Genomic DNA, 7,421 nt, shown 5'->3' with positions numbered 1-7,421 from the left:
GACATGCTACTTGTCAAACACTTCAAATATGAAAACTATGTAACTATTTATCAAATGATAGTTGTCCTGTCATGGATCAAGGACTATAAAAGTAAAACAGTAAAGGTAAATTATTATTATATTTTTTTGCAAAATAAGTAAATATTATTATTAGAAAACTGCAACATCAAATATTGCAGATGATGATTAGTGCTTCAAGGAGATATTTGCTAGATTTGTTGAAGAATGGATATAAAGAGCTTGGCAGTTGGCACCTGCACATGTGAGTCAACAACTACTAGAAATACTATAGAAACAGGCTAAGACCTTGTTTCACATCCAATCAACCCTGGATGAAGTTTTTTCAGAGAAGATTTATTTAGGGTGAAGGGAGTGGTGCGGTGAAGTCATCGGCAAACCGGTTTGCCGATCGGCAACACCGGCGCCGTCCCGTTTTCCCGCGCGGCAAACATGTGAAGTCGGCAACATCTCACCGATCGACAAAAGTGCAAAAGTTGGGGGGACAAGACTGCTGGCAGGTGTTTGTGTGAGGTGTTTGACTTTGTGTGTGAAATATTTAACATATAATTTATAAAAAAAAAAAAAGAAGTTTACCACTTTCAAGTGTTTAACCATTGCCAACACTTTTCACCATAGTTTAAACTCTTCACACCAAATGACATGGCACACTTTGATTGGTCGATTTTGAAGTTTGCCACTTTCACCTGTTTAACCACTCCCTTCACCCTTAGGATAAGAATGTAATCATGATGAAGTTGTTAGGTCATGTAAAAAATTAAATCAATTATGTAACACCCCAAAAATATTTGCTAGACATAAGTTAAAATGTTATGATAAAAGGGTAGTAATTTAAGTTAATTAAGTGGTAAATATGGAGGGACTAAAGATGTAAATGCCCAAAAGTTTAGATAATAAAATGTTAAATGATTAAAACCCACACACAACTCGTGTGTGGGGTTCTGGACGATCGACAGAGAGGAGCAAGGAGGGGTGAAACCCTAACTTCACAAAATCCACAAGAATTACTACAAATCTTAAGGAAATCGAAAGAATAATCATCAAATTCTAAGCTCCTACACCTGTTCTTTGAAGTGGTAAGTTCAATTTTGTGATTTTCTAAATTGTATGAAGTGGGTCTTAACCCAAGCATGAATGCATGGCATAGGATTCGTGAAATTTGGTTAGTATCAAGGATTAGGATAAGAATTATAGCAGAAATTATGTTTGAATTGGGATGGTTGTTGTGATTTTAGCAAAAACCCGCTTGTTAAGAAGCTAGTAATTGTAGGATGATGGAATGAGATCATATAACTAGAACTTTGATTATGAGCTTGATGTGATACATGAATGATGAATAAAATTTATGTAGGATGGAGTAGTTATGTAAATCCGAATGAATATGAATGTTGTATGATGATAAACTAATAAGAATGTGCCTTATAGTCTTGTACCGAATACCATGATTATGATGCTTACAAGGTGTTTGATGAAATGCCTAAGAGAACAAATTTGTGAAATTGTATGAAAGTTGTGGGTAGGTATGTATAGAAAGTGTTTATGGTGTAGTCGTTAACAAGATAATATGTGAAGTATGCTTTAGATGGAGTCCATACGAAAATTCGGGTTTGAATGAATGATTTGGTAAAATCATGCATTAGGGACTTGTACTTTGTGTTTAAATGGTGTGATGCTCACCATGTATTTAATGCGCTTGATTTATAGTAATCAAAAGTGAATGTGTACGAATGTGAAACGAATAGTTTATTAATAAGTAATGATGTCGGAGTTATGTTGTGTACGTATCTATGATAATAAGTTTGACTAAATAAATGTTGAACAACGTGATTGTCAGTTCATGTTTTATGTGTGATAAAGTTTGACTATTAAAAGTTTATGTAGCTAAGAGTTGAAAATGGATGCGATATGAATGATCATGCGTGCTAACTATGAAATGGGTATAATGATTTGAAAGGATAGGAAACCAAAATTTACATGGACTCAAGTATGGAAGGCTATCGGATTAAGAGGAAATGAGGAAGTTATGCACAAACTTGGACGCACGAGGTAAGTGATTTCCATAATCACTTCTTAGTTTGTTTAAGTAGTATAATGTTTAATTATTAAGTTCATATGAAGTTGAGGTCAAATCAATAGATTATTTTGATGAATGCATGAACGGGTCGAATAATTCGTAGATGAATAATAAGCCGATCATGTACAAGTTAAGAAATTCCTTAACTCGGATGTTGGATTTCAAGTCCACATGATAGAATATTAATTTACAATCATGTAGGAAGAAACGTGACGCAAAACGGATGAAAAATGAGAGAGTTATGTCCGTTTCGGTAAGAATTAATGGTTAGGAAGAGTGCAGAGCTGACACGGCCGGGTGGTGAGATGACACGGCCGGGTGAAGGTTCTGTGAAAAAAATATTAGTTATGTGATTTATGCATCGTAGGCTTCGGTATATTATCCGTGGACTACGGTGGGCCTCCCAAACATGATTTCGAGTGTTCCCTTGACGATTATAAGTTGTACACCTAAGTCTAAGCCTCATGTAATTTATATAAGAGTATGATAGATGTATGTAATGATGACTAGGGAGGTGTGTTAATTAAGTTAAGAGAATAGGATGGTATGTAAGTATGAACAATTCGAGTCATGGTGAGTTTAAGTCATATAAAATAGTACGCGTGATGTGTATAGAAGATATATATATATATATATACGTATGTACATAATTATGCGAAAGGCGTATATTGTGTTGTAGTTAAATAGATGCATATAAATAGTTGGCGACCTTTTTACGAAGATGTAGTACTTGAATATGTTGAGATTACGGGTTTGCTAACCAAGTTATTATCAAGTATGTTTGAAAGTGCAGGTTTATGAATGTCGGACTTTCGAAGTGTTGATATAGTAATGAAATGATTGAATGTTGGAAGGATAATCGGGTTGAAGTAACTTAAGCGGTTAGAATATGCTATGGACGTTTTAGTTTATACAATATTATATGTTTGGTCGTCACCATCTACTAACAGGTTAGTTGTATGAGAGTATATGTGTAACACCCCAAAACCCGAATGTTTATACTTGTCGTATGTTCCTATATAACTTAGTATGAAATAACTAACTAGGCTAATTAACCTAGTTAAGTGTGTGGTTAAAAGTCTTAAATGACCAAAATAGTGCAATTTATGTTAAGTGACAAAGATGAGGGGCCAAATGGAACAAGATGAAAGTTAAGTTACTAAATAACAAAACTCTCACACACAAACACACATATCGTGTGTTCGAGAATGAGCAGGAAGCTCCCATGGATCCAAGAACCCTAGCTTCATCCTTTTCATCAAATTGGAAGGATAAATGAAGCTCAAATTCAGAACCGAACGCGAATTTGTGATCACCTACACTAGGGGATCATAAGGTATGTCTTAGATTCTAGATTTGATGATTACCCACGAAGTGGGTTATGTTGTAGATCATGAATTGGTATAAAATTGAGCATGAGTATGTGTTAGATTCATCATTTGGAACATGGATTATGCATGGTTTAGGTTAATTTGATGTTTAAGGGTGAAAACCGTTTGTTATGGTGAAGATGATGACATGGGTAAATCATCTATGTCTAAATTCTTGCTTAAAATTGATGTATTTTGATTTGTAAGATGGATTCTTATGAGGGGAATTGAAAGAAATGTGATACTAGTATGTTTGATGTTTATGCATGTATGATTCATGTTGATTAGAAGGAAGAAATTGATGAATTATGTATGAAATTAGAAGGATATGCATGAACTAGTTGTACACTATGCTTACAAGGTAGTACACATATCAAAAGTATGATGAAATTATGAAGAACTTAAGATTAGATCACTTGTAAGTGATTAATAAGTAGTTATGAAGTGGGTTTTAGATGATGTAATGTAAATTGATGATTTGCTTATGTTAACAATGTTTGGAATCATACATGTGTGTGAGTGTTTCAAGAAATTGGATAAGAAATGGTGAATTGTTGTTAGATGAAGTGAACAAAATGTGATGATAATATGTATGATGTTTAATTTTAAATACCAAATGTTGATTAGTAGAAGGATTTGATGAACTATGTATGAATTTAGAAGATTGTGCATAAATTAGTTGTACGTTATGCTTAAAAGATGGTACGCACCCCAATCGTATGATAAAATGTATGTATTGTCGTCCGTATAGTCGATTATGATGTTGCGGGTATATAATGATAGGTCAAAAGTTAAACTAAATGAACCGTTGACTTCTAAAAGTCAACCGTGTATAAGAAGGATGGTTAGACGAGTTGTCATAATTGTAAGATTAAGGTAAGTTATATGGAGCGTGTTTGACGAATGTGTGTTTAATGCGATGACATGATGGTTTACATGAGTTTGAAATGATATGAATTTGGTCACATGTATTATGCTTGCTAGAAGTAACTAATGAAGGTCAAATAGGAATTATGCGATCGATATGATCGTTAACATGCACAATTATGTATGCTAATAAGAATGTGATTTCGATGACATGGAAGTATAGGAATCATGTCGAGACGGAATCAAGCACGGAAGGCTAACGGGTCAAAAGTGGCGAGGAAACGAGTATGAACATGGACGCACGAGGTAAGTGATTTTTTGTAATCACTTCTTAGTTGTTTATGTAAAGTTATGTGCAATTTAATTAAGTATGATGATCGAGGTCAAGTAGGAAAGAATTGTATGAGACCGATGAAGTATTAAACGGATCTTAGTTTTGATCCGAGCGAGGTATGTGTGATTAAGAACTGTAGCTAAGTAGTAGGATTGGTTACTTATGCAAGGGAGTCCTTGTTGTTAAGGATAGAGCAAAGTTGACAAAAACGCCCTTGATGGGTAAAACAAGCAAATGGTCTTGAAAGTTGATTACAAACAAGCTATTTGATTAAATGAATGTTTTGAAAAAGCAAGAAAGCGAGAAGTATGGTTGTCGTAAGCTAAAGACCTTAAAATGCGCAAATACCCTTAACGGGTCAAAATAAGCTCTTGAGCGAAAATGGGTCAAGAGGATGCAAGACATCCGAGAATTTAATCTTGTATGATATACAATGTTGACATTATTAGGTTCATAAGAAGTCTTGGTCAAACAAACAAGTTTTGTGGATGAAGGCATGAACGGGTCGAATAAATCATAAATGAATAATAAGGCGATAGCGTGTAAGTTAAGAATTTCCTTAATCCGGATATGGGATTTTAAGTTCATATGATAGAATGTGAATTTACAAGCATGTAGGAAGAAACGGCAGGTCAAACGGGTAAACGGTTCAAAAGTTACGCGCGTTTTAGTGCGTACGGACGACGAAACGAACCTGCAGAAAACTGCAAAAACTAGAGGGCGTCGCCGACGGGTAGGGGGCCGTCGCCGACGGGCAAGGGAAAATCAGTTTTTGTGCTGACGGGTTAATTACCTGTCTACGGGTTTTTGGGCTACGGGTAAATGCAAGGCCCGTCGCCGACGGCCCTAGGGGCGTCGGCGACGGCCTTCCCAAGTCCCAAAAGCTGAAATCTTGTTATTTAAGTTAATTTATGTACCGTGGGCTTCGGTTTGATATCCGTGGACTACGGTGGACTTTCCAAACATGATTTTGATGGTTCCTTAGATGTTTATGGGCTATAAAGCTAAGTCTAAGACCCATGTTCATAATGTATGATTATGTAAGAGGTACGCGTGATCTAGTACGTGTTCGTTAAAGTATGTACGTATGTAGATGTGTATGTATGTATGTATAAAGATATGTACGAGTGTATGCATGTACGTAACGATGTAGGAAGGGTATGTATGTATGTAGAGGTGTATGTATGTATGCAAATGTGTATTTGTGTATGTATGGAAGTACGTGTGATCGTAGGCATGAATGTAGAGACGTATGAATGTAGGTACGTATGTAGAAGCGTATTTATGTATATATGAAGATACGTATGATAGTATGTATATATGTGAAGGCGTAGAAATGTACGTATGTATGCAAATGTGTATTTGTGTATGTATGGGAGTACGTGCGATCGTAGGCATGAATGTAGAGACGTATGAATGTAGGTACATATGTAGAAGTGTATTTATGAATATATGAAGATACGTATGAGTGCAGGCATGTATGTATTGAGGTATGGATGTATGCAAGAGTATATGTAAGTATGATTTTGGATACGTTAAGTGTTAATGATATTAATCATGTACCTGGAAAACGAAGATTTACGCAGGTACATTATTGAAGACTCACAAGGGAATGGATACGCTAATGATATGCTTAAAGTTAGAGAGAAAGCTGAATGGAAAGTGTACATGTATTGAGTCTTGTTTATGTATTGTATACTAATGTGATGAATGTATGTGGTGAGTGCAGGTTGTACGAATCACGGGTGGTTATCACGAGGAATAGAGCTCGAAGAATGAGTCAAAGCTAGATTGTACGGGAATAACTGAATATGTATTATTAGTAATTAGGGCTTATGCTTTATTTTTTTTTGTAAAAGATACATATTAAAACGTACTTTCAAGTAAGTCATGACGTTAATAATGAAAGAAATTTTATGGCATGAGTTTCCGCTGCGACTTTTTGTCAAATATGAATTAGGGTGTAACAAGTTGGTATCAGAGCCCTGGTTTGAGAGAATCAAGTAAAAGGAGGTAAATACTTGAACTCAAACCGGTGTGCTCTCGTGACCAAGAACCCGTACAATCCAAGACTCGATTGAGGCCTAAATGCAAAAGCGAATGTAAGTATGTATTAGATTATGTATTTGAAGGAAACTAATAGTATGTTATGTGCAAGGTAAGCTTAAGAGTTTGAAGAGGGTGATCCGTGAATGCAGAATAGGATGAATGCCAAGGCGGGCGAAGGTGCAAATAGGCAAATTAACCCCAGGTACACAATACTAATATGTATGAGTACCGATGTCAAAAGAAAAAGGAAGGGGTCTCCTTGGGAGAGTAATTATTAAACGAAAGACAATGATGTGGTCTTGGGGAAGTTTTAGAAATATGCACGAAACTGAAACCCATCTCTAGGGCATAAGGCGATGATTACACGAAGGCACGAAACTAGTGTGTGGATTGCGCACCTGGCCAGTACGCAAGAAGCATATGACGTTCGTGAGACCGTGGCAATTATTGCAGGTATGTCCGGTAGAACTGGGTAGCAGGTGGGCGCTATGTTGTAGCGAATGCGAAATAGCAAACCCATTGCGGATTTGGTTATGCTAACGAAGGTTATGATAAGCTATGCGAGCCGACCGGTTCTAGCGAACAAGTCGAGCAAGAATAAGCTACCATCCGTTTTGAACGGGTGACTTTGAATGCTCTAATGAATGCTAGAAGCTTAATCCGTTATACGGATAGAAAGAAGAATTTATGTTAAAAGCGAAAAACCCAA

At 36.1% G+C, this 7,421-nt stretch overlaps 1 long non-coding RNA gene across 3 annotated transcripts; it reads left to right on the top strand.

Moving 5' to 3' along the window:
- Positions 1-844: 844 nt before the first annotated feature.
- Positions 845-6,566, top strand: LOC110865098. 3 transcript variants are annotated; one of them, XR_002550353.2, is made up of 3 exons: positions 845-1,094; positions 1,973-2,064; positions 6,393-6,566. It is a non-coding gene; the product is annotated as an uncharacterized LOC110865098 (long non-coding RNA). The 3 variants fall into 3 exon arrangements; XR_004860377.1 differs by lacking the exon at positions 6,393-6,566 and adding an exon at positions 4,553-4,594 and having other exon boundaries at positions 1,973-3,428; XR_002550354.2 differs by lacking the exon at positions 6,393-6,566 and adding an exon at positions 4,553-4,593.
- The last annotated feature ends 855 nt before the right edge of the window (positions 6,567-7,421 follow it).

This window comes from Helianthus annuus, chromosome 6 (assembly GCF_002127325.2).
Source record: "Helianthus annuus cultivar XRQ/B chromosome 6, HanXRQr2.0-SUNRISE, whole genome shotgun sequence".
NCBI classification, from domain to species: domain Eukaryota; kingdom Viridiplantae; phylum Streptophyta; class Magnoliopsida; order Asterales; family Asteraceae; genus Helianthus; species Helianthus annuus.
The sequence above is the reverse complement of the archived record's forward strand: the minus strand, read 5'-3'. Positions and strand labels throughout refer to the sequence as shown.